The sequence below is a fragment of the Musa acuminata genome, chromosome BXJ1-5, assembly GCF_036884655.1.
Source record: "Musa acuminata AAA Group cultivar baxijiao chromosome BXJ1-5, Cavendish_Baxijiao_AAA, whole genome shotgun sequence".
In the NCBI taxonomy this organism is placed as follows: domain Eukaryota; kingdom Viridiplantae; phylum Streptophyta; class Magnoliopsida; order Zingiberales; family Musaceae; genus Musa; species Musa acuminata.
This window is the reverse complement of record NC_088331.1, coordinates 27,637,866-27,664,857: the sequence shown is the minus strand read 5'-3', so window position 1 is coordinate 27,664,857 and position 26,992 is coordinate 27,637,866.

Here is a 26,992-nt window from a genome sequence, read left to right as displayed (position 1 = left end):
CCAAGAGAAGTACATTTAGTGTAAAACATATTTTTTCTCACCCAACTTTCATCCTTGGCCACATATGACACTTGTAAGCTATGTTGCAATATAATAGACAAACCATGATTAGCATAAGTAATCTATTCCTCATCATCATCGTATTTTGGTTTATCGTCAGCTTCATCTTCTCCTCCATCACTATGATATTCAGCCAAAGATACAATCCTCCTATTTGGACAATCTGAAGCAATATGCCCAAAATCATGACATTCGAAGCATTTTTGGCCACTTAGGGTAGAAGAATTAGGTGTTTTTTTGCTGCCAACAGATTCTTCACCTTTTTCTTGCACCTTCGATATCACCTTGCTTTGGACAATAGGCTTGGAACTTCCTCCTTTTGTATAGCCTTATTTTGAGCCATACCGAGAACTATTTTCGAACTTATATTGCTTTTCAACTTGAATCATGCAATGGTTTGCTATTTTGGTTCCACAAGCTCTCCTTTTAACATTAGGTTATCGAATTTTGCAAAGTACTCTTCCACACTAAGATCTTTTTATTTAAAATCATGGATTTTGAGAAAGATATCTTGCCAATAATTGTCAAGTAAATATTTTCTCTTCAGCTCCCTTTTCATTTTTTCCCATGTCATGATCTTACTCTTCCCATCACGTTCTCTTTGTTTTTTCAGATTTTTCCACCAAAAAGATGCATTCTGTCTAAGTTTGAGTGCCATAAGTTTGACCTTCTTTTGTTCTAGTAGTTCATGAAGATTGAAAATTTTTTCTACTATATTAAGCCAATCGATAAAGTCATCAACATTTATTTTACCTTCAAACTCTGGAATCTCCAATCTTGTAATATCCCTCGCTTTTAAAAATTATTAATAAAGATTTATATGTAAATTGGAGGACCTATATGTAAATATAGAAATTACAAGGACTAAACTGCTAAGTTGCAAAAAAAAAAGAAAAAAAAAGGGAAAACCGAAAATTCGGTATTATCCCACCGCCTCCCACGCACTCTCTGTTTCTTCGAGAAACAGAGAGGAGCGGTGGGGCATGAGGAGTGAAGAAAAGAAGAAGAAGAGGGAAAAGAAGAGAGGAGGAAGAAGAGAGGAAGAAGAGGGAGAAGAGAAGAAGAAGAAGAAGAGGAGGTGGCTGCAGCGAGGGCTGCAGCGAGGAGCTGTGGGGCGTGGGGAGAAGAAGAGAGGAAGAAGAGGGAGAAGAGAAGAAGAAGAAGAAGAAGAAGAAGAAGAAGAAGAGAGGAGGATAGCTGCGGCAAGGCTGCAGCGAGGAGGTGTGTGGCTTTGGGGAGGAAAAGGGTAGAGGAGAAGAAGAGAAGGAGAAGAAGAGGGAAAAGAGAGGCAGCTGCAGCAGCCAGGGCTGCAGCACCTCTGTTTCCCGCAGGTGGAAACAGAGGAGAGGATGTGTGGGGCGTTGAGGATGAAAAGGGAAGAAGAAGAAGAAGAAGAAGAAGAAGAAGAAGAGGAAGAGAAAGAGGTGTGATACCTCTGTTTCCTGCAGAGGAAACAGAGGAGAGGGTGTGTGTGATGCCGGGGAAGAAGGGGCTGCAGCTGCGGCGATGGCAGCTGCAGCTGGAAGAGAAGAAGAAGAGGAAGATGAGCAGGGGAGGAGGGAGAGGTTGCGGCCGTGGCTGCGGCCGCGACTGCAGCAGTTGCAGCGGGGAGAGAAGAAGAAGAAAGGAAGGAGAAGGAAGAGGAGAAGGGAAAGAAGTAGCTGCGGCTGCGGTTGTGGCAGCTGCAGCTATGGCAGGGAAAGAGGAAGAGAAAAAGGAAAGGAAGAAGAGAGAAAGGGAAGGAGAGGAAGAAGAGAGGAAGAGGAGAAGGGGCTGCGGCTGCGGCGATGGCAGTTGCAGCTGTGGCAGGGAAAGAGAAAAAGGAAAGGAAGAAGAAGAGAAAGGGAAGGAGAGGAAGAAGAGAGGAAGAGGAGAAGGGGCTGCGGCTGCGGTGATGGCAGCTGCAGCTGTGGCTGGGAAAGAAGAGAAGGAAAGGAAGAAGAAGAGAAAGGGAAGGAGAGGAAGAAGAGAGGAAGAGGAGAAGGGGTGGCAGCTGCGGCAGTGGCAGCTGCAGTTGGAAGAGAAGTAGGAGAGGAAATAGAGCAGGGGAGGAAGAAGAGGCTGCGAGTGTGGTGGCTGTGGCCATGGCTGCGACTCCGGCTGCGGCTGCAACGTTGGCTGCGGTAGCTGCGGCAGCGGTGGTGGCTGCAGTAGCTGCTTTTGGGAAAGAGAAAGAGTAGGAACGAGAGAAGGGAAGAAGGAAATAGTGCAGTGGAAGGGGGCTGCGGTTGTGACCGCAGTTGCGGTCGTGGCTGCGATTGTGGCAGCGGCAACGGCGGCGACTGTGGCAGCTGCGTTTGGGAAAGAAAAAGAAGGAATGAGAGTAAGAGAGAGCAGGTGACTGTGCCTCGATGTTCGACACGTGATGTAGTTGCGAAGAAAGGAAGAAAACGGGAGCACAAAACGAAACAGAGAGAGGACACGGAGGAAAAGTAGAAGGATTTGGGCTGGCACCTTCTTTGGATCTTCGGATCGAAATCTTTGAAAGGCAAGTTTCCCACTTGTTTCGATCCTTTCTATTGCAAGTATCCTGATCTTCCTCACTGCCATTTTTATCTCTACATTTGCTTTGAATATGAGGAACTTTGAATTGTTCTAGCCTTGCATTTGTTATATCTCCTGTTTAAACGCAACGATTCGAATCTGTGCAACTTTTGAGACTCTGACCTTTTGATACCGAGCTGCCTATAAGTCTTTGTTGGAAACTCTGATTTGTTCAAAACTGATTTCATTGGAAACTAGACTCGTAGACCTTTCTTTGATATATGGATTGAAAGATTTGGAATCCAAACACCTGCCCAGTTATCTGTTGAATCTGACATTATGAATTCTGCCAACAGAGATTTTGTTCTACGACACTTGCTTACCAAATTATTTGTAACTCTCTCTGTTGGACAGTTCAATTCCTATGAAGCCTGTCTTATCTGAAAGTATTATCCAATGATTATTTCTGAGTAAATTGGAGCACGATTGATAGTTTGAATCATTTGTTCAATGTGCCTCTTGTATTCTGTCAGAAATCGAGCTTTGGTCGATTTCTCATATTCTGGTTTCATTCCTTTGGAAGTTGATATCCTATAGCTTTCTTATTCAATTGAGCTTTATATTACTGCTTTGAGTTCTTGTATGCTCTTGTCCTTAAAATTATTGCATTCTTGAAAACTGTTGTGTAACGTTTATGCTATATCGTATTGACTCATATAGGCACATGTAAATCCTATTGTTCCGCATTTGCTTTCGATATGTGCCTATTCCAGTTTCATTCCTTTGGACATTGAATTCATCAAATCTTCTTATTGAATTGAGTTATTTGTGATTGCTTGGATTCCATATGTGCCCTTGCTTTCAATTCCCTTCAAATCTGAATATACTTGTGAAAGATTATTGCTTACTTCGGATTGACTCGTAAAGGCACATGTACGTTTGTTGTTCCGCGTGTGCTTCCGATATATGCCACTTATTGTTGAAACTGTCCTTTTGTACTCTGGTGTGTGGGATCGTCTGGACCTTTGCCAGAAATGGTAAAAGGTATGCGCTGATTTGCCCGCTTTGTGGGGTCCCGCTTTGTGGGATATTCTGGTATGCGCGATTTGCCCGCTTTGTGGGGTCCCGCTTTGTGGGATATTCTGGTATGCGCTTATTTGCCCGCTTTGTGGGGTCCCGCTTTGTGGGGTCCCGCTTTGTGGGATATTGCTGACTGAGATCCCACTACACCCTCTATATGTTTGAATGACATCCAGAGTTTTGGTGAGTTATTTCTGTTCGTGCTCTGGATAGTTATGATATGATTGCAACGTCAAGGACGACGTTTGAGATTCTGTACGACATATGAGTTTGATATGCTCTGAAATGCTTCATTCACTGATGATATGCTTCGAAATGTTCCATATGCCGTTGATATGCTCCGGAACATTTCATATGCCATTGATATGCTCCAATTACTCTGTGCTCCATTTGCTATGAACTGATATGTTCTGAAATGTCCTATCTGCCATTGATATGTTCCAATTACTCTATGCCCCATTCGTTATGGATCAAATATGTTTTGAATGACATGATACGTATGATTTGGTATCTATTGAGATGGTATCCTTGAGAATTCTTGTATTCTGCCTTGCATTATGATACCTTACTCGTTTGAAACCGTTCCTTTTGTTCTGAATATGCTTTGTCACTTGCTGAGCCGTTTTTGGCTCACTCCGTTGTTATGTAAATCTTTCAGGTCAGCTTGTCACTCTTCGAGATGTTTGATTTGGGCTGAGGCAGTGGATAGCTATTCAGAATAATGGGCAAGTCTGGTTGGTTATTACGATATTGTTGTATAAGTATGTCTTGTATGTAATGAAATGTTGTCGATGAACCGAAATGGATATACTGTGTCAAAGTGTTAGGAGATCTCTCTTATTTGGAATTTCAGAATGTTAAGTCTAATTTATGGTGATATGAACTTGTGGTGAATAGTTGGAGTTCTGATTGTATAATTTATTTAGCTTGTGGATTTATAAATGTTGTTCATGTTTGTCAAGTTGGCTTGGGTTGCCATAAATGTGAATTATCGAGTGATGTGATATATGATTATAAACTGCACAGGTTTTATGGATGTGAATATGAATAGAATGTTTTCAGTGTCCTCAAACGTTAGTTTGGATCCTGGATTGGTCTGTGACGAAAATTTTAAAAATCATGGATATTTTGAGGGGCGTGACAAATCTTGGGTTATATTTATTCTGCCACTCATCTTGGATTCCATTTCTTGTCTAACATCTTCTCAACTCTCTTGGAAGAGGAGGTGTATCATCATCAGAAGAACTCACGGATATTATTTTCATGCAGATTGTTTCTACTTTGAAGTTCTTTAATTATTTTATTTTTTTCTTGTAGACTACGTAGCAATCTTTGTAGCTGCAACCTCAACGACTCAGCATCATCTTCATGGCAACTACCTTCACCAACTATATCTTTTTCATTCCACCTTGCCATGATCTATAGCCTTTAGCTCTGATACCAAACCGATACCAGGGAGGGTAAAATGCAAAATGGATTTCGAGAGAAAACTGATGAAACAGTTTTTCAGATAGAAAATGTCACAGTAGACAAGGAATGAACTCTTGAAGAAAAGTCGCAGGACAGTTGTATTTTCTAGAATGAGTGTTTTGAATCAAAAAGACACAAACTCACAATAAAACTTAAATAAGATCAAAAAATAGTTCACCACCAAGTTAAAATCGCAAAGGGATACATAAATTCACCACCCCAAGGATTATAAACGAGGATACAAAATAGAAATCAAAAGACTCACCACTTAAGGACACATCCAAGAGATACAGAGTTTAAGAGAGTTCTCCAAGAGAGCTTTTGCCAAGATATCATCAGTTTCTGAAGTTCTTTCTAAGCCCTAAATACCAAAATAAATACTAGTGCATGAAACAACATTTCATGCATACGGAATTTCGAAATTAAGTGTTTTACAACTGCTAACCAACTCCTTTAATGCATTTCTTGGTCATGAAAAAAAGCATCTTGAAATAGCTTTAACTTTCTATAGGGAATATGCTGATGAGCTATCGTATTTGAGTGGGCTGAGTTGAAGACTATGAGGCAACAATATTGGCTGAAAAAAATATCATAGCACCAACAAGGTCCATAAGAGCAGATTGTATCAAATTAGATACTCCCGTGATACTCTGTCCAAAATCTGCTTATGAAGATGCAAGTAGAATTTGGCACAAGCACAATGCGTCCCTTATAGCGTAATTCTTTATGTCACAACTGTAATGAGCCATGGAGCTTTGTATTTCTTTCAATTTTTTTATGATCTTATTGGTCTCCAAATCTTTCTACCATTCTCTCTTAATATCCTTAAATAAGTCGCTAGTCAGAAGTGAAATGACTAAAAATTCAACTTGCTCGGGTAGCTACGAAAGCGCATCTACAACAACATTCTCTTTCCCCTTTTGTAAGTCATTTCATAATCATATCCAAGAAGCTTTGTTACTTATTTATGCTGCTCAAGGGAAGATATATTCTACTCTAAGAAATATTTTAGGCTTTTATGGTCGGCCTTAATTTGAAAGCGTTGCCCGATCAAGTGCAGACTCCACTTGGCCACCGCATGCACAATCGCAAGCATCCACTTTTTGTAAATAGTCATCTTGAAATAGGAAGGAGATAAAACCTTACTAGTATAAGCAAGGGGGTGGCCATCTTCCATTAGTACAACACAAATTCTAACTATGGAAGCATCGACTTCAATAATAAATGTCTTGCCGAAGTTGGGTAGCGCTAGTATAAGCATTATCGTCATTGTAGTTTTAAGTTCATCAAAGGCGGTGGTGGCTTTGTTCAACCATTAGAAGGTATCTTTTTTTAGCAAGGAAGTAAGGACTGTACTGATCTTTCCATAGTTTTTCAGGAACTTGCGGTAGTAGCCTGTTAAACCAAGAAAGCCGCATAGCGATTTTATGTTCCTCGGGGTCGGCTAGTTTTGCATTACTTAAATTATGGAAGGGTCTACCACCACACCTTCTCTAATATGATATGCCCTAGATATTTTACCTTATATTAAAGAAAGTTACACTTTGACTTTTTGATAAAAAGAACATGTTCTCGCAAAATCGTCAAGACAAGTTGTAAGTGCTGAAAATAAGGATATCGTCGAAGAAAACGAGCACAAACATACGAAGATATTTCTAAAAAATATCATTCATAAGGCTCTGGAAGGTGTAGGGAGCATTGGTGAGACTAAAGGGCATTACCAAAAATTTATAGTGGTTGTTGTGTGTTCGAAAGGCAGTTTTCGGTATATCTTCTTCGCACACTCGTATTTGATGATACCCGAATCGAAGGTCCAGCTTTGTGAAGACTCATGCTTCCTTTAATTCATCAATCAATTCATCTACTACTGGAATAGGATGTTTGTCCTTGATGGTTATGCCATTGAGAGCTCGGTAATCAACGTACATTCGCCATGTTCCGTCTTTCTTTTGTACGAGGAGTACTAGTAAAGAGAAGGGGCTGCAACTTGGCCGAATAACTCATGTTTCAAGCATCTCTTTTATAATCCTTTCTATTTTATCCTTTTAGAGATATAGATACCAATATGGCCAAGTATTTGCTGGAGGTTTGCCCGGAAGAATTGGTATACAATGATCATGCAGACGGGTAGGAGGTAGGTTGCACGGTTCATCAAATATATCTGAAAATTCAGCAAGCAAAGGAAGTAGATTTGGATCTTCAAATTATATTGGCTCTCCCTTAGTTTGCTGCTCAAGTTATACTAAAGTCACTGCATTCATTATGCAAAACCTTCTCTATTCGTTGTGTGTAAATTATCGTTACGTCGCCCCCATGTTTCCTGTGCAGTATCACCGTTTCCCCTCACTATTAAATTTCATAATTAGTTTCATAAAATTCTAGGAAATATCACCTAATGTTGTTAGCCTTTTTTTTTCCAAGCATGGACTCATAATCATCAAGTGAGAGGAGGAAGAAATCTGCAATTATCTCTTGCTCCTACAGTAATAGTTTCACCCACAAGCACCTATGATCACACTTCAAAATTCGTCCGTCGGTGACCTTAACATCAAACCTACTACAATTCTCGATAGGTAAGGCCATCCATATAGCAACCTTGCTATTCATAAAATTATTAGTGCTCCTGGTGTCAATAAGAATGGTGATAGATTGTTACTTTGGAAGTCCTCCCACTTTCATCGTTTGTGAGTTCACGTAATCGGCAAGAGCATGCATTGTAATATCAACCGGCTACTGTTCTTCATCTGCAATCTCTTCCTCATGCTTCTGGATCTCCTTCTCCATGTCTTCAAGAGGTTCAATCAGTAGGAGGTGGCCCCTTTTGCAGAGATGATCGCGGTTCCATAGCTCATTGCAATGCCAACAAAGACCCTTTGTTGATTGGTCACATAGTTCTTCTCTTATCAAATTTTTTGGCAATGAAGGCTAGCTAGGAGTAGAAGGAGGTTTATATGCCATGGGCCTAGGAGAAGTTCTCATCCTCTGAGCATCTTGGTTGAGTTGTTCTTTTTGTATTCGGGCGAAAGAAATCGTAGCTGTCATGGTACGGGGCTGCCACGCCTTAACCTCCCCTTTTATCTCTGGTTTGAGTCCTTCGATGAATGTTCCTAACAATTGATAGTCAGTCCAATCACGAATAAGGTAGGATAGCTTTTCAAACCTAGTTTGGTACTCTTTAATCATATAGGTTTGTCGAATCTTTACGAGTTGGTCATCGATATTTTCATACTTCATAGGTCCGAAATGATTCAGCTGTACATTCTTAAATTGATTCCACGTCGGAGCCCCATAATTGTATTCCAGCCAATTGTATCATTAAATAGCATCTCCTTCAAGGTGGATGATAGCAATTTCCACCATAGCATCATCTGACGTTCGGTAGTAGTGAAAGTAACGTTCAGCGTGCGAAATCCACCCCGCCGGGTCTCCTTCCCATTGTGGGAAGTCCACCCTCATGCATGACTGTAGCACGTCCGAGGGCTGTCCCTCCTTTGGAGGCCTCTCTAAACTCTCCTTCCTTGCTGAAATTTGGTTGGACTTGGCGGTTATCCAATTCTGAATTCTGCAAACAAAGCGCACAATTTGTCCTCCAAGCATGATTCAAGACGCGATTCAATCCGAGATTCCAATGCTTCAAATTTGACATCAATTAGATCTCGAGAAGCCATAGAATATGCTTGTAGATCAGAGATGTCTCTATCTTTTTTCTGTTTATGGGTTAATGGCATTGGTGGTGAAAGGTTCAAAAGAATTGAGGATCACGGAAAGGTACTGTAGTGGATTTTTACGTCTAAAATGTAGCAGCATAGACATAAAAGATCAGTCTAGTGTCAGTATACAGGTGGTGGTATCGCCCAATAATGGCGGTGGTACCATTAGTACTTCGGAAATCTGAGATGAGACACTTTTTGGCTCCAATTTTGAAGCCATTGGGGACTATAAATATCCCACTCTTTTCTTCATGAAAAAGAAACAAAGTGTGAACAAAAATCTTAAAGTGTTGGAGTGTGAAAGTATTGTAAAAGTGCTAAGTGTCCTTCTCCTCCCTTTCTAAGTCTAATGATCATTAAAGTGAGGTGTGAGATTTGTAAGGGTTGTATCCTAAACCTGTGAAAAGGAGAAAGTATTGTAAGAGGGTGATTGATCTTCGCCGATTAAAGGAAGACTATTAGTGGATGTTAGTGACATCGACAGAGGAGGAATAGGAAGTGGACATAGGTCACAATGACCGAATCACTATAAATCCGATGTGTTTTTTCCTTACTGCTTACTTTCATTACTTCACTGCACTTTGCATTATATATTTACTTCAAGTCAGCATCTTCTTGATACGATTTCTTCATTACATTTTTATCAACTTGGAAGGATTTGGAATTGCAACCATCATTTTTATCGCTGCACTAATTCACCCCCCCTCGTCCCCTCTCTTGGTGTCATATTGATCCAAACAGATCTTGCCCTATTGGGTATTGGATCTCCATCCAATTACACAAGCCTCTTATATTAGTGGGTCTCTACCCAATAATCACTTATGAGCTCTTATTGGATCTCATCCATGGGATCTAATGATTCATGAGCTTTTTGGATATCTAATAAAATAGTGGCTCTAACGTATATCTTATATCCGAGCCTTTACTCGTCATAACGCCTACCATAGGTGCATGACCCTGTAGCCCAATATCGAGCTAGCCATAAGCTATACCTATTAGAACCCCTTATGGCTTAGTAAATTATTATCTAATGATAATTCACTTGACTCATCGACTACAAATATACTAGGCTACTATGCCATAGTCTCCAAACTATACATAGGAATCCAATCTTTTGGACCTATTTGTCCTCAGTTACCATGTATCTATAGTCTCTCATCTATCTAATATCCCAAAATCTCTATACCGAGCATAATGCTATCAAGCCCATATAGTTATTCTCAAGTCTCGCTCTAATCGGATTCTCCCGGAAAGCACTTTCTCTCTCAATCCGAATGACCTTGGCCAAGGATTTGTTTGAGCAAGAATACATAGGATATTCCTCTCATGATACTGAGAGTGAATGATCCTCTATCGATACTCAATTGCCTTTGTAAAGTTGGCTATCATTCCTAAAAACTGGTTGTACCAGATCTGAAACTTCCAAACTTGTAAGTCCAGTGTCAAAGAATAGAGTACTTATACAAGGCATCTTTGGTGTCTCAAGTCTAAAGACCAGACATACAATTGGGACTACAGAATCATTGTCTGATGTTAGGTATCATTAACCATCCTGCATTTTGTATGCAGATCAATCAATGAACTCATTCTCGAATGAGCACTTGCACTACAGCCCTATTGTCCCCACACGAGTAGCTATGAGACCAACCGCCTCCATTGTATGGATGGGTATACAAGACACTAGTCTATCCGATTATCTCAATGTCCCTCTCGAGTAACTTATGACCAGGATTATTTATGGTCTATGTTTAAAGGTGAATCAGTCTTATTATTATGATCTCATCATGATCTAATTCTCATTGCACAAATACATATATATCACAATATATGTATACAACAAGTAATATAAATTGAGAAAATACCATAATAATAATAAGCAAAAAGACTGCATGTCATGTCACACATATCATCACTCACGTGATTGGCTTATAAGGCACCTATGACTAGCATTAGTGTCTTTACGATCCTAACAATTGGTATCAAAGCCTAATTCTCTTAGTTAGTTTAACACCCAAGAGAGATTAAATAACTTTTTCTAGCAATCAAGAGGATCATTTTATCACTCATCCTCCTATGTATAATGGGACAGACTACACTTATTGAAAAACATGAATGTAGATTTTCTTGATTTCTATGTGTTTTGATTTGTGAAATGTCATTGAATGTGGTTTTTAAAAATCCTCTATACCAATAAATGAATGGAATGATCCGGAGAAGAAAATATTTTATTTAAATGCTAAAGTTATAAACGCTTTATTTTGTACTTCAGAGAAAAATGAGTTTAATCGTGTTTCTACATATGAAACTACACATGATATTTAGCATAAACTTGAAGTTACTCATGAAGGTACAAGTAGAGTAAAAGAATATAAGATTAATCTCTTGGTGCATAGTTATGAATTATTTAGAATGAAGCCAAACGAAACTATTGGTGAGATATACACTCGTTTTACAGATGTTGCCAATGGTTTGAAAGCCCTTAATAAATGTTATACTAATCTTGAATTGGTTAATAAAATTTTAAGATCTCTTCTAAAGAGTTAGAATCCAAAGGTAACTGCAATTCAAGAAGCAAAGAACTTGAACAACTCTCCTCTTGAAAAACTCATAGAATTATTAATGACCTATAAAATGACTTGCAAGGCACATGATGAACAAGATAACAACCTTCCAAATAATAGAAAAGATATTACACTTAGAACTAAAGAAAACTACTTAAGCGAAAGCTTATATGATGATGATGACTTGAAACTTTTTACAAGAAAATTTAAAAAGTTCATGTAAAAGAACAACACTAATTCTACAAAATGAGAATCTAAAAATGAATTTAAAAAGGATACAATAGTTTTCTATGAATGCAAAAAACTAGGGCACTTTAAAAATGAGTGTTCACAACTAAAGAAAAAGTTGTCAAAAAAGAAGAAAGCATTCAAGGTAACTTGGGATGAATCAAGTGCATAAGAAGGTGAAAAGCAAACCAATGAAGATGAAGTAACAAACTACGCATTGATAGCTTTCAACGATAAGGTATGTGACTCAACTGAATCGTCTTTACCTTATAATGAATTACTTGATGCATTTCATGATTTTTATGATGAACTTAAAATAGTTGATAAGAAATATAAATTACTAAAAAAGAATCATGTCTCTCTCTCTAATGAATTTGATAAATTAAAAAATGAGTATGACATTTGTTTGTTAACATCCTACACTAAATGTGAAGAGTTAGATATATTCAAAAAGGAAAATATGTTGTTATAACAAACATTAAAAAAATTTAAAATTTAAAATAAATGATTAAACGTGATTCTTGCTAATAATGGTTATGCACATAGAAAGGAAGGAGTTGGCTTCGTGAGTAGTAACACTCAACAAAAGCCAACTATATTTGTAAAAGGACTCACATTATATGTTCGCCCTAAGGTTTAAGTGTAATTTTTATGGTAGATGTGGTCATTATACTTATACATGTTTGTTTAAAAAATATAGCTCACATAAATTAGTTTAGGTTCATAAAGGAACCAAAAATGACTCAATATCAAAAGTCAAGGTAGATCTAACCATGAGGGACCTAAAGTTAAATAGGTACCTAAAGTAAACCTCTTCTTTTTGTAGATATGTCTCCAAATAAGAACTAGTAGCAAAAGATAATATCTTGATAGTAGATGCTCAAGGCATATGACCAGAGATCCAACACACTTCTCAAATATCACTAGCCGAAACAATAATAATAAAGGAAATATCATTGAAATTAGAATTATTGATAATAAATCATATCTTTTAATAGTTTAAAATATAACTTATTAAGTATTAGTCAATTGTGTAATAAATGATACAAAATTAAATTTGAATCTAATGCTTGCTTCATAGAGATACAACAAAAAAATCTATGATCACCTTAAGGCAAGATACTGGTTATACTATTGATCTTGATGATTGTCATGACAAAACTTATTTTTCAGTTTTAAACGACGATACATGGCTTTAGTATAAAAGACTAGGGCATGCTACTATCAAATCAATTACATAAATTGAAACTAAAGAACTTGTAAGAGGAATGCATTCTTGTTGAAAATTTCTCTATCTCTAAAGCTTATCGAGTTTTCAATAAGAGATCCTTAGTCCTTGATGAATCTATTTATGTTATTTTTTTATGAATCTCTTAAACTAAGAAAATAATTTTGATGATGATTTTGAATTTTATAATTTGAATTCTTCTCTCTAAAGCAACTTAGATACATCTACTTCCAAAGAATCCTTACCCAAGGAATTGATGTATGTGGATGCACCTCCTAAGGAGCTAATAATTAGAGATATATCAAAAGGTATTCAAACTCGATCTTCATTAAAAAATATTTATTCAAATACATGAATCGAGAACTTTTATGATTTATTCTCGTATGATTTTTTATTAAAGAGAATATCTATCCAAACAAATAATGTATTTCACTTGATACTTATAACTTGAGATTTATTATTTGTCCTTCTATGATTCTTTTTGCTATTTACTAAAGAGGAGATTTATCTAAATAAATCATGATTTTTCTTTGGATTTTTTAGTATTCATGACTTAAGATTTCTTTTGTATGCATCAAGATCTTGTACTATTTAATTTTCTAAGTTTTGTTTTTACTATTTACTAAAGAGGATATTTATCTAAATGAATCATGATTTTTCTATTGATTTCTCGGTATTCATGATTTGAGATTTCTTTTGCATGAATCAAGATCTTTTACTATTTGATCTCCTAAGATTTCTTTTTGCTATTTACTAAAGAAGAGTTTTATCAAAATGAATCATGATCTTTCGGTATTCACAACTTGAGATTTATTTATTTCATATGGCTCTTTTGTGTTTATGACTTGTATACCCCATCATCAAGTTGATTTCTCATGATTTAAATTTATCTTTGATATTAATGTCTTCCATGTTATGATTGAAACATTGATGTAAAGGGAGAAAAATTACACCATTGTTTCCTTCCCTACTTTTTGTTGATGACAAAGGGGGAAAGAAATGTAGTAGCTTGCACATCTTAAAGAAAAGCAAAAACTTGCCAGCTTGCACATCTCAAAGAGAGGCAAAAACTTACTAGCTTGCACATATCAAAGAGAAGCAAAAACTTACAAATTTGCACATCTCAAAAGGAACCGAAAAATTTGTTAGCTTGCACATTTCAAAGAGAAGTAAAAACTTGCACATTTTTCCTTTTTGTTAATGACAAAGGGGGAGAAGTTGATTGTACTCTTTGATGACTTGAAATTTTAATGATCTAGAATTATGCATGTAGTGATATCATAACTCATGTTTTAAAATTATGATGTACCTTGATGATTTAGAATTATGGATGTAATAATTATTTCAAATTTTGATATGACCTTTGCAAAGAAAGTCATCGTCATTAAAATTATTTCATCTTGAATTCACAGACTAGCATTAAAAGGTTATCATTTTATGAATTCAAGTTTATTTCAATATGACATATAAACAGGGAGAGTTTAATTAAAACTCTATCATCAATTGATTATCATCATCAAAAAGGGGGAGATTGTTGAATCCCGGATTTTGATGATAAAATCAATTAATTAAGTTATGAACTAATGAGTATTTAATATGCGTGACATACGAGAAACTTCGATCATGGACTTGAATTCTTGAAGTAGAATTAGACGAGCTAGAGAGCATCATGTCAGAGATTAGACATCAGCCTTGAGGATTGGTTGGCATTGTTAGGATCAAGAGCACTAAGAGGGAGGGGGGGGTGAATTAGTGCAGCGGAAATTTTTTAGCTATTAAAACCAAAAGCTGCGTTCGTTTGATAAAAAACGATTTCGATGTAAAAGCCGATTCTAAGATTACTTAAGATTAAGCGAGATGACGTTAAAGTAAATCTACAAAGGCAGTTTGCAGTTTATGATGAAAATCAGAATGCAAGCGCAAACTGAAATACGACGTTCGTACGATAAAACCAGTTTACGTCTAAATGACAATTTTGAAGATACTGAACTTTGAGATATGTTTTATACATGCGCAAAAGGCAGTTTGCAGTTATGATTGAAATTAAAACGTAAACGTAAACTGAAATGTAATGATCGTACGAAAAAGCTGATTTACGTCTAAACGCAGATTCGGAAAGTTCTGAACTTAGAAATTCGTTCGTAAAAGCGCGAAAGGCAGTAGCTATTTAGGAGGTTTGTAGTAAAGATAAAATGCTGAAAGTAAATGCAAACCGAGATTTAGAGTGGTTCGGTCAATCTTGACCTACTCCACTGTTGGCTTCCTCCACCGACGAGGTCATGGACGTCAACTAGAGGCCTTCCTTCAATAGGCGAAGGCCAACCACCCTTTTACAGTTTCACTCCTTTTGACGGGCTTAGGAGACAACCCTTACAGAAATTTTCTCTCCTCTATTTACAACTCAAATCTTTAAAGAACAGAGGGAGGAGAACTTTTGGCCTTTACAACAATTTTGAGCTCTAAGAATCACCGTAAGATATCAAGATTTCGAGTGTAAGTTGCTACCTTTCAGTGCTGAATGGGTGGGGTATTTATAGGCCCCAACCCAGTTCAAATTTGGAGCTCAAAACCATCAATTCCCGGAATTCCGGGATCAGGCGGTTGCACCGCCTAGTAAAGCTCGAAGACTGAGCCTCTGGGCTGTGCCACCTCTGTCAGGGACGGTTGCACCTCTTTGCCAGAGCTCGAAGACCGAGCTCAGGCGGTTGCACCTCCTGACTGGGGCGGTTGCATCGCCTCCCAGAGCTCGAAGACCGAGCTCAGGCGGTGCTACCTCCTGTCAGGAGAGGTTGCACCGCCCAGTCTCGCTTGGAGACTGAGCCCAGGCGGTTGCACCTCCTGGCTGGGGCGGTTGCACCGCCCAATCTCCCTGGGAGACTTAGCCCAGGCGGTGCTACCTCCTTGCTTGGGCGGTTGCACCTCCCACATCAATCAGGGTCCGAATGGGTAGATCCATTCGACCCAATTTGAGTTTTTCAGGGGCCCAATTGCCCCAAGATTAATCTAATGGGATCACCTCCCATTACCAACTTAATCATTATGCTAACTATGATAAATCCTAAGACAATTTCTGCAGCTTGCTCCGGTGCGTCAATCGCTTCTTCCGGCGAGTTTCCGGCGAACTTCCGTCGATCATCCGATGAACCTTCGGTGATTCTCCTGCGGACATCCGGCAAACTCCTGGACTTGCGACGATACACTTGGCGAGTTCCGACAAGCTTCTTTAGAAAGCTTATGGACTTCTCGGATTTGTTCCCGTAGAACCTTCGACGACTGTCCGAACTTCCGTCGAGCTCTCGAACTCCCAACGTGATCATTGTCATGACTTCGGCGCAACTCCTGCTGCATGTCTTACTTTCATCATAGTTAATCCTGCACACTTATCTCAATCATATAGGTTAGACAACAAATGACAATTGACTTCATCATCATATAGGTGCTACCTCTAGCTGGGGCGGTGGAGCACTTGTTCTGATTAGTGTGATCTGATCTGAGAGTTTTTTGTCTTTGAGGAGAATTTTCATTCAGAGCAATCAACTTTACTTACGTAATTACGTAAGAGTTTTCAGTTTAAGGCAAGGACTCTTACACGATCAAGATAGATCTTTTAACGTGCATACTCTCAATGTCGTACACATGTTTGTGATAGTTTGTTCAAGTTGGTAAGCCTTGCAAGTTCATGACAGACTTAGTCACAGAGTTGGATCGAAGGTTATGAACGGATGAAATTGATGGGTTCGAAAATCCAGGGGATATGTGAATTTGGGAATCATACGTTTCTAATTCTGAAAAGTCAAATAAGGTTGTATCTAAATCACATTTGTGATTTATAATCTCCATCTGTAATTTAGGCTAGAGAGCATTACGAGTTCCTTTTTGGATCTTGGGTCGAGAATCAAGGAGCAGAATATTATTTCTTGCTCCAGCCTAAAATTTTTATGTTTTTAATGTTTTTTTAGGAAGGGATGATTTTTAGGTACCCATTTGCTTTTAGGTGGCTCACAAATAGATCTATATTGTCTATCATGTTGCATGGAATTTATCATGGTTCCTTTAGGAACCCAAATCAATTTGTTTGGACTAATTTTCTTAAATGGACAATAATGCGTCTTGTGTCCAAATTTACAACAAAAGTTGCATTTGTTTTGGTGTCGAACATATAGGATGGTGCCTTTTATGAAGGTGGTTGGATTTTGGTGAGAACTTCTCACAAATCCAATTCCACTTCTTTTGGGAATGTGACCCTTGTTTGCAAGGATCATGTTCAATGACTTGCTACCAACCTCGAATTTATTCAAGGTGTCTTTAAGTAGCAAGTTTTCTTTTTGGAGAGTTTCTAGATCATGGCATTTGATGCATGGATCTAAACTGTCATGATATTCAGTTTTTAACTTAACAAAATCACAAGTAAAACTATCATGCTCCTTTTTTAGCAATTTATATTTTCTATTGATAATCTTGCATTCATCAAATAAGTCATGGAAGGCATTTAATAATTCATCGAAAGATAAATCTGCATCTAATAAATTCGTTACCTCCTCTCCGATGGCCATTAAGGCGTAATGAGCAACTTGCTCGGTGTTGGACTCCTCTTCTTCGGACGCGCTCGAATCATCCCATGTTGCTTTGAGCGTCTTCTTCTTTGATGTTCTCTTTTTGACTTGGGGACAATCACTCTTGTAGTGTCCCGGATTTTTGCACTCATAGCAAATAACTTGGTCCTTCTTAGGTTCAAGTTTGTTTTTTGTGTCATTCTTAAACTTGTTTCTTTTAATGAACTTTTTAAATTTTTTTGTTAGAAGTGCCAAGTCATCGTCACAGTCCTCATCACTTGAGTTTTCTCTCAAGTGGTCTTCTGAAGTTTTAAGTGTCATATCCTTCCTGTTCTTTGGAAGGATGTCTTCTTGCTCTTCACGAGCTTTACAAGTCATCTCGTAGGTCATTAATGACCCGATTAGTTCTTCAAAATGGAAGTTGTTTAGATCTTTTGCCTCTTGAATAGCAGTGACTTTAGGATCCCAACTTTTAGGAAGGGATCTTAGAATCTTATTTACGAGCTCAAAATCCGAAAAACTTTTTCCGATTCCTTTTAGACCGTTGACGACATCCGTGAAACGGGTAAACATGTCGCCAATAGTCTCACTCGGTTTCATCCGAAAAAGTTCAAAAGAGTGTAACAAAAGATTGATTTTTGACTCTTTCACTCTACTTGTGCCTTCATGAGTCACTTCGAGTGTGTGCCAAATATCAAATGCGGTTTCACAAATCGAAACACGATTAAACTCGTTTTTATCAAGTGCACAAAATAAGGCATTCATAGCCTTTGCATTAAGAGCGAAAGCCTTCTTCTCCAAATCATTCCAATCGATCATTGGAAGAGAAGACTTTGAAAAACTGTTTTCGACAAGATTCCAAAGTTTAAAATCCATAGAAATAAGAAAGATCCTCATTCGGGTCTTCCAATAGGTATAGTCCATCCCATTGAACATGGTTGGACGTGTAATAGAATGGCCCTCTTGGTTTCCGGCGTAAGCCATCTCTCTTGGGTTTTAATCCGTTTGAGAGTTAACCCCACTCTGATACCAATTGTTAGGATCAAGAGCACTAAGAGGGGGGGGGGTGAATTAGTGCAGCGGAAATTTTTCAGCGATTAAAACCGAAAGCTGCGTTCGTTTGATAAAATATGATTTCGATGTAAAAGCCGATTCTAAGATTACTTAAGATTAAGCGAGATGACGTTAAAGTAAATCTACAAAGGCAGTTTGCAGTTTATGATGAAAATCAGAATGTAGCAAACTGAAATGCGACGTTCGTACGATAAAACCAGTTTACGTCTAAATGACAATTTTGAAGATACTGAACTTTGAGATATGTTTTATACATGCGCAGAAGGCAATTTGCAGTTATGATTGAAATCAAAACGTAAACGTAAACTGAAATGTAATGATCGTACGAAAAAGCCGATTAACGTCTAAACGCAGATTCGGAAAGTTCTGAACTTAGAAATTCGTTTGTAAAAGCATAGAAGGAAGTAGCTATTTAGGAGGTTTGTAGTAAAGATAAAATGCTCAAAGTAAATGCAAACCGAGATTTAGAGTAGTTCGGTCAATCTTGACCTACTCCACTTTTGGTTTCCTCCATCGACGAGGTCACCGACGTCAACTAGAGGCCTTCCTTCAATAGGCGAAGGCCAACCACCCTTTTACATTTTCACTCCTTTTGATGGGCTTAGGAGACAACCCTTACAGAAATTTTCTCTCCTCTCTTTACAACTCAAAACTTTGAAGAACAGAGGGAGGTGAACTTTTGGCATTTACAACAATTTTGAGCTCTAAGAATCACAGAAAGATATCAAGATTTCGAGTATAAGTTGCTACCTTTCAGTGCTGAATGGGTGGGGTATTTATAGGCCCCAACCCAGTTCAAATTTGGAGCTCAAAACTGTCAATTCCTGGAATTTCGGGATCAGGCGGTTGCACCTCCTGACTGGGGCGGTTGCACCGCCTGGCAGAGCTCGAAGATTGAGCCTCTGGGCGGTGCCACCTCTATCAGGGGCGGTTGCACCTCTCTGCCAGAGCTCGAAGACCGAGCTCAGGCGGTTGCACCTCCTAACTGGGACCGGTTGCACCGCCTGCCATAGCTCGAAGACCGAGCTCAGGCGGTGCTACCTCCTCAGTTGCACCCCCCAGTCTCGCTTGGAGACTGAGCCCAGGCGGTTGCACCTCCTGGCTGGGGCGGTTGCACCGCCCAGTCTCCCTGGGAGACTTAGCCCAGGCGGTGCTACCTCCTGGCTTGGGCGGTTGCACCTCCCACAGTAATCAGGGTCCGAATGGGTAGATCCATTCGGCCCAATTTGTGTTTTTCAGGGGCCCAATTGCCCCAAGATTAAGCTAATGGGATCACCTCCCATTACCAACTTAATCATTGTGCTAACTACGATAAATCCTAAGACAATTTCTGCAGCTTGCTCCGGTGCGTCAATCGCTTCTTCCGGCGAGTTTCCGGCGAACTTCCGTCGATCATCCGATGAACCCTCGGTGATTCTCCTGCGGACTTCCGGCAAACTCCTGGACTTGCGACGATACACTTGGCGAGTTCCGACGAGCTTCTTTGGCAAGCTTATGGACTTCTCGGATTTGTTCCCGTAGAACCTCCGACGACTGTCCGAACTTCCGTCGAGCTCTCGAACTCCCAACGTGATCATTGTCATGACTTCGGCGCAACTCCTGCTGCATGTCTTACTTTCATCGTAGTTTATCCTACACACTTATCTCAATCATATAGGTTAGACAACAGATGACAATTGACTTTATCATCAAAATCCGAGATTCAACAAGCATGACAAAGGATGGACTTTATGTCATGAGTTTGGATATTGAGCCAAAAGGATTCAGTATTGTGCCAAGAAGATCGAATGCTGTGGGAGGTCAATATGTCGATAGATCGAGCAATAAGCCAAAGGAAAGGACGATGCGCCAAAGGTTCAAACGAAGTGTCGGATAAACAAGATGACATGTCAGACAATGTCAGCTTCATGATTGTAGTTGTTGAGTCTTGATTGAAGTAATTTAAGTACCTAATTGAGTTTATTTGAGTATAATCATATTAACTTGATTAGGAGCTCATTGGGCCTGAATTGGGGTTGAATTAGGCTTATTGGAAGGTCAATTCAATGACCTAAGGTTCAGCCAGGTGGTGGCACTACCAGGCCAAGCGGTGATACCTCCTATGAGCTAGAAAGTATGAAATATACTTTAAAAAAAAACCCAATGGTGGTACTGCTAGGGTTAGTAGTGGTATTGCCAGGGTTAGTAGTGGTACCATTGCCTAGACTAGCGGTGGTACTATCTAGGTAGGCGATGGTACCACCAATGCTAAGGTTGGTAGGCGATGGTACCATCAATACCTCGAAAACCTAGTAATTTAAATTTTTGGCTCCATTTTTTAAGCCATTTGGAGCCTATAAATACCCAACTTATGCTTGCTTGATATAATAAGAAAGGGGCAAGAATTATACTCGAGTCTGTCAGGCTCATATGATTTCTACTTGAGTCTCGCTCTAATAAGATTATCTTAGAGAACTCTTTCTCTCTCAATCTAAGTGGCCCTAGCTAGGAATTTGTTTGAGCAAGAATATATAAGATATTCTTTTCATGACATCAAAAGTAGATGATCCTCTATTAATACTCAATTGCCCTCATAAGTTTGACCGCCACTCCCGATGATCGACTATGTTAGATTTGGAACTTCCTGACATATAAGTTCAATATCAAAGAGTGGAATGCTTAAATAGGATATCTTTGGTATCTCAAGTCTAAGAATCAGATACATAACTGGAATGATAGAATCATTATTTGATAATGAGGTGTCATCAACCATTCAGCATTCTGTGAGCGGATCAATTAATGAACTCATTCTCCAATGAGCACCTATATTGTACCCTTAGTGTCCTTACATAAGCTACTATGACACCAACCACCTCTATCATATGGATGGGTATATAGTACACTAGTCTGTCTAGTTATCTCGATATTCCTCTCAAGTAACCTATGATTAAGATTCTTTAGGATTTGTCTTTAAAAACGAATAGGTCTCACTTATGTGATCTCATCACGATCCGACTCCAATTGCACAGATCCATAAACATCACAATATATGCAACAGGAAATATAAAGTGAGAAAGATATCAAATAAATAATAAGCAAAAAGAGTGTGCATTGTATCATAGGTGTCATCACTCATATGATTGGCTTGCAAGACACCTATGACTAGTAATGACAACTATGATTATTATATCTAATGAAATGATATCTACGACTCTTGTATCTTATTCTTGGTTATAGGTGCTCTACAAGCCATGAGTGATGGCAAATGTGACATAATAAGCCTTCTTTCTACTTATTATATTATTTGGCATTTTATCACTTTATATTGCTTGTTGCATGAATATATTGTGATGTCCATGAATCTGTACATTAGGAATCAGATCGTGATAAGATCACAATAATAAGATTGATTCACCTTTAAATATAGATTCTAAATAATCTCGGTCATAGATTACTTAAGAGGGACATCGAGATAATCGGACATACTTGTCATGCCCCTCAAAAATATCCATGATATTTTTGAGGACACTGAAAAACATTTGAGGACACTGAAAAACATTCTATCAAATTCACATCTGTAAAACCTGTGCAATTCATAAATATACAACACATCGCTCGATGATTCATAAAATCTGAACCCAACTCACCAAAATAATAACCACAACATAAATTCACAAATTTATAAACCCTGTGCAGTTCATAAACATATAACACATCACTCGATGATTCATATAATCTGAACCCAACTCACCAAAATAATAACCACAACATAAATTCATAAGTGTTTTCATATCGTTACAAGAATTAATCTTAACATTCTAGAATCTTAAACATGAGAGGTCCTTTAAACTTATACAAAATCCACAAGTTTAGATTCATCGTCAATGTTAGGATCGGAGCAGCACTAAGAGGGGGGGGTGAATTAGTGCAACGGTAAAGTGTGATCAACTTTTTATGATTTAAACACTTTCGAAAACTTCGTACGATAAAAGTAATGTTTTCATTTGAAACCGTTTCGATTGTGTTTTAACTTGAAGAGATAAGTAAGACGAAGACAAAGAAGTAGAGCATTAAAGTGCAAATGGTTTGCAGTAATGTAATTGACAATAAGTAAATGCAAACCAGAAATCACATCGATTTTACAGTGGTTCGGTCAAATGACCTACATCCACTTACGAGGCCCCTCTTCGACGAGGCTCCCACCTTCTACTAGCAAATCTCTTGAAATGGAAGGGCAAATACCCCTCTTACAACCTTTTACAAGCGGTTCACTCTCTTACAGATTTTTAGCAAGAAAGAAGGAGGTGAACACTAGCAAATTGAAAACAAGACTAGCAAAGACTTTTCTAAGACCTTTCTCTCAAACAATTGCTGCTCAAAAAGTTGTATTCTCAACTGAGACTTGAGGGGTATTTATAGGCTTCAAGAGGATTCAAATTTGGGCTCCAAAAATTTGAATTCTCTTATGTTCCCGATGCTGGCGGTGCAACCGCCCAGCCTAGGAGGTGTCACCGCCCAGCCTAGGCGGTGCCACCGCCTAAGCCAATTCAGCTCATTGGTTGGGCTCCAAACTTGGCCCAAACCAGTCCGAACTCGGGCCCAATTAGCCCCTACTTGGGTTATAAGATTAACACATAATCCTAACCCTAATTAACATGCTAACTACGAATTTAAAGATATTTTTTAAGCTACTACAAAGTCCGTAATTCAAATACTTTTTTCCGGTGAGCTTTCGTCGAACTTCCGATGGTTTTCCGATAAACTCTCAGAAACCATTCTACGGACTCCCGGTAAGCTCCTAGACTTCAAGATTTAATCTTGACGAGTTCCAACGAGCTTCTTCGGCAAGCTCCGATCTCTCTCGGCGAGCTCCGCGAACTTCCAACGAACCTTCCGACGAGCCTCCGAAAAACCCTTCGGCAAGCTCCCTACTCATTCTCGGCTAGTTCCGGCAGCATTCCCGACGAACCTTCGGACTTCCATCGAACTCTTAAACTCGCAATGAATCCTTCGTGCTTGACTCCGACAGTTTGTTTTGCTTTATATCTTCGTCGTTATCATAGTTAATCCTGCACACACAAGCTAAAACTCTACTCCGATCTAGACAATTATTACAACGCGAATTGACATTTTGTTGCCCGGCACGTCATTGGTTGGTGCTTCGTCCGATTCTTTGGTACATCGTCCTCTCTTGCAGCTTGTTGCCCAATCGGCGGTTGACCTCCGCAACCCCGATATCCTTGGCATAATTTCGCTCTCCTTGGCCCGATGCCCGACGTCCGAAGCCTTCTCCCGTCCAATATCTTGATGTGATCTCCTCCGGCGCAACGTCAATTCCTACTGCGTTAACTGTCTAATCCTGATCGAGTAGACCTGCATCACTCAAAATGCAGTTAAACATAAACATAATTATCAATTGGTTTCATCATCAAAATACGAGATTCATCAATCTCCACCTTTTTGATGATGACAACCAATTGATGACGGAGTTAAACTTGACTCCCGGAGTTTAAACAAACTCCCCCTATCAATATGCCATATTGATATAACCTTGAATTCAAACTGAATTCAAGTCATTGCAATATTCATCATGAATACTTGCAACACGTCATTATGAACTCATGCATAGACTTATGCATATCATGTCATCAACATACTTATCCCCCTTTGTCATCAACAAAAAGGAGAAGTACAACTATTCTTTGTGTTTGTAATATAAGTTCAACTCATTGCATGAAAAACATAATATTAAGTTTTATCATCATGCAGTTTTGAAGCTAGAAAATTTAGCAAGTAATGCATCATGCTTAGGACATTCAAGCTATCAAGTTTTAGATATGCAAGTTTTACAGCATACAAGATAGCACTTTTGGTAATGTTCAAGATAGTAAGTTCTACATCATGCAAGCTAGCAATATTGAGATGTTCAAGAAAGCAACTCTTGCTTCTTGAAATATGCAAATTTGTCAAGTTTTGCTAGATGTGCAAGTTAGCATTTTTGCCTCTTAAGATAGGAAAGATAGCACATTTGCTTCTTTTGAGATAGCAACTTTTTGCTTCTCTTTAGACTACAAGCTAGAAATTTTTACGATATGTAAGTTTCACAATATACAAGCTAGCAAAAATTTCGAAAGCAAATGCAAGATAGCTTTCTTGTGTAAGCTCATAATTCTTGCTTCCTATTGCAATGTGCAATTTGCGAGTTTTGCTTCTTGAGATAGGCAAGATAGCACTTTTCCAATTTTTGTTTCTTAAGATAGGCAAGCTTGTGATGTTCAAAATAATAAGCTCTTTCTTCTAGAACTGTCATTTTTGCTTTCTTTGCAAAGTGTAAGCTAGCAAAATGTTTGAAAAAGTGATCAAGTTTTGCAACATACAAGCTAGCAAAAATACCAAACTAGCAAGAGATAATGTTTTACATGAGGCAAGCAAACAATTTGGCAAATGTTACATTTACATCTTCTCTTTTAAGAAGTGCAATTTTTTCTTTCATCTTGAATTGTGCAAGCTAGTTAGTGTTGGTAAATCATGGGGGGCGACATCATATGCGCAGCGGAAGAACAAGAAAATAAAAATCCCCGATTCCCAAAAAGATGTTCGTCGTCGTGCGAAGATTGGTGCGCAAAAATCCGCAAAACACAAAACTGCGTATAAAGATTGTGTTACCTAGGGAGATCATATATCCCTGTTTCCTTGCAGATCCTTAGGAGAGGGTGAAGGAGGTCAAGCGTCCTCCTCTCTAGCGGTGATCCACACAGTAGGGTTGCGACGACGCTCCTCAAAACTCCAGGCCTACTCTAAGGTGGAGATGGAGAGGAGAATAGGAAAGGCAAGCAAAGACTCTAGCCTATGAGGCTGTGAATCCCTCCTATTTATAGAGATCCCGTGTCAAACCCTAATGGGTCCTTCCCTAGTGGGTATTGGATCTGCATCCAATAAGACAAGGGCTCCGTCGGATATCTCATATCCGAACCTCTACTCGTCGCAATGCTTATGATATGTGTGTGACCCTCTAGGCCCAATATCGAGCTGGCCGTGAGTCATACCTGTCAGAACTCCTTCTAACTCAGTGAATTATTATCTCTGTAATAATTCACTCGACTCATCGCATGGTGCTGTCAGACCCATACGGTTTCTACTCAAGTCTCGCTCTAATCGGATTCTCCCGGAGAACTCTTTCTCTCTCAACCCGAATGACCCTGGCCAGGGATTTGTCTGAGCAAGAACACATGGGATATTCCTGTTATGATGCCGAGAGTGGATGATCCTCTGTCGACACTCAATAGCCCTTGTAAGGTCGACTACCACTCCCAATGACCAGTTGTACTAGATCTGGGACAGCCAAACCTATAAGTCTAGTATCAAAGAGTGGAGCACTCATATAAGACATCCTTGGTGTCTCAAGTCTAAGGACCAGATACACCACTAGGACTACGGAATCGCTGTCTGACAATAAGGCATCATCAACCATCCAGCATTCTGTAAGCGGATCAATCAGTGAACTCATTCTCTAATGAGCACTTGTATTGTATCCCTAGTGTCCCTACACGAGCAGCTATGAGACCAGCTACATCCATCATATGGACGGGTATACAACACACCAGTCTATCCAGTTATCACGATGTCCCTCTCGAGTAACCGATGACCGGGATTATTTAGGATATATGTTTAAAGGTGAATCGATCTCATTATCGTGATCTCATCACGATCCGATTCCCATTGCACAAATCCAAGGACATCACAATATATATATATGCATTTATGCAATAGTTATAAAATGATATACGCCAAAATATAATAAGCAAAAAGATTCTGTATCAAGTCACACGTGCCATCACTCACGTGATTGGCTTGCTGGGCAACTATGACTAGCAATCTCCCACTTGACCTAAAGCCAATCACTTATGTGTCTGATCCCCATTAGACTCCTATGACGCTTAAAGACAATCTGAGACAACGGCTTTGTCAATGGATCTACAATGTTATCTTCGGATGGAACTCTTTCCACTGCTACATCTCCTTGGGTTACGATCTCTCTGATAAGCTGGAACCTCCTCAGAACACTTCTGATGAGACTCGGGTTCCCTTATTTGAGTAATCGCCCCATAGTTGTCGCAATATAAGGAATTCGACTTCTCGCTATTCGGAATGACTCCCAAATCTGTGATGAACATCTTCACCCAGACTCCCTCCTTTGTTGCATCTAATGCAGCAATGTACTCCGCCTCTGTGGTCGAGTCAGCAGTGGTATCTTGCTTGGAACTCTTCCAGCATACTGCTCCTCCATTCAAGGTGTACACATACCCTGAATTCGACTTGCTATCATCGACATCAGACTGAAAACTTGAGTCAGTGTAGCCTTCAACCTTAAGGCTATTACCTCCATATACTAGTAAAAGATCCTTAGTCCTTCTCAAGTACTTAAGGATACACTTTACTGCTTTCCAGTGCTCCAAGCCTGGATCCGCCTGATACCTGCTCATGACACTCAGAGCATGCGCTATATCAGGCCTAGTACATAGCATGACATACATGATAGACCCTATTGCTGAGGCATAAGGTATC